Here is a 2,093-nt window from a genome sequence, read left to right as displayed (position 1 = left end):
TTAATATTTTTAGATTTTTAATGTTACAATTTCTTGAAGGAAAGCAAGAGAACACATACATGTACGTGGTTTAACATACCATATTATCTTCACAATAATCCTATGGGATTGATTAGTTATCAAGTCTGTCTAAAAGTCACTTAGCTGGGAGTGAATTAGTAGGGATTTGAATTTTGACCTGATAATCTTAGCTGCTATATAATCTATAGATAGATGGAAATACTGTAAACATGGAAAAATGAGGCTGATGAGGCATACGTTAACAGGTTAAATGCATAAAGAAGTTGTTTCTAAACACATTTTAGGTGTTTGGGTCTACTTTTTACAGTGGGACTATTTTGTTTTGGGCAAAAATTGTTTCTGGAATAAGAATAGGAAAGCAAGGCCAGCAGCAGCTGAGGTGAGGGATAGGAAGCACTGGGAAGATTGGGATTGTTGAACCAATGCAACATGCTGCCTCAGGAATTGGTGAGAGGAGAAGGAGCGACAACATCCACCAGTATTGCCCTGTTCACCCGATCTGGAGTTTTTACCTTAAATCTTGAAAAATCAAACATTCCCATTCTAGCTGGGTAGTTCAGCAGAGCCTCAGTCTACTACAGCTCTGCATTTAGCAATTTCACCTATATAGCTGGAACTCAATTTTTCCACTGACTTTCTGGCTTGAATGATACCACTACTTTAAAACTGAATAGATGCCAGCTCCTCTCACAGTAAAGTCCATTATTAAATTATAGAAATAAATAAACCAAAACAATTACAAAATACCCAGGCCCCAAACAGGTATGATTCTCCTTAAAGGGTCAAGTAAGGGCTGTATGATAATAACCAAGGTTTTCAAAAGGGTCCCGAAATTTCATTCTTCCTCCTGAGGTAGCTTAGCTTTTCTTCAGTTTCCATTTCTTTTTCTCCTGACACCTTCAACTTTCCACCCCAAAACTTAGAACCTTTAATTATTCTACCCTTCCTATTTCTATTGCAGATTATCCCCTGGAGAAGAAGAGACAACCTGCCCCCTGCGATTGGGCAGTGACAGTCCATTTCAACTCCAGCTAGCAGCATGATCCTACTCTTTAGCTGTAAATTTTATTCTACAAGCCCCTTTCCAGACTGCTCAGACAGTTCCCAGGGTCCCAAAGCTAAGGGGCATGCCAATCGAGTCCATGTTACACTGTGTTTAAGAAAGGAAAAGACAAAAGATAGGATTTGAACTTCCGCTGTATTCTGTACTAGAATTTCTTTTCCCAAATTCTGATCAGAAATTCTCGTATAAATATGAGAAAGTGTTCTATGTGCAACGATTTCTGAATAATCATGTGACACCAGAAAATACAAAAAACAGCATTTTTTTAATTCTGATTGCCAAATTATTTAAGGCAAGTATAAAAATGAAAGCATTCAATATACATCTTACATAAAATAAACTAGATTACAGCATAAAACAAGTAACGAGGCAATGGCATTAAAGTCTCTCTTCTAAAACGGGATAATTGTAAACATTAAAAAAAAGACTGCAGGACTATTCAAGTAATAGAACAATCACAGACGTCTTCTGGTATGCAGGCTATTGGGTTATTTGCCATTAAAGATTATAAAAAAAGACATTTCATTATTCACAGATGCTCATTATTTTCCCATTTTAAAATCTATACATTATGTACAACACAGTTTTTGTGGTACTGGCAAGCCCATGCCTTCCAAATGTATATTTTTCACAATACACAATTACAATGAAACAGTTAATACAGTAACATTTTATACTGATGCATCTTAATAGGAGCCACCAAATGGACATCTAAATTGTACCAAAGTGTCATCGTCATTATCACAGTTAGCCTCTATTGAGGTTGTGGGCAATATTAGAAGAGTATGCAAGTTTCAGGCACACAGATACATAACATTAGTTATTTACAATTTTTAAAAAGGAAAAAAGGAAGAAAAAAGGGAACAACCAACTTTTTGTAGATAACGCTTTCTAAACAAGACAAATACACTTTTTTTCATTTACTTGTGTGGTTTACAATTTAGTATTAGACTCTTTGTATGAGCCTAATTACAGATACAAAAAAGTAAAGAATATACATACATACATA

This window comes from Protobothrops mucrosquamatus, unplaced genomic scaffold (genome assembly GCF_001527695.2).
Source record: "Protobothrops mucrosquamatus isolate PMUCROS unplaced genomic scaffold, P.Mucros_1.0 scaffold213, whole genome shotgun sequence".
Taxonomy (NCBI): Eukaryota; Metazoa; Chordata; class Lepidosauria; order Squamata; family Viperidae; genus Protobothrops; species Protobothrops mucrosquamatus.
This window is presented reverse-complemented; position numbering follows the sequence as displayed.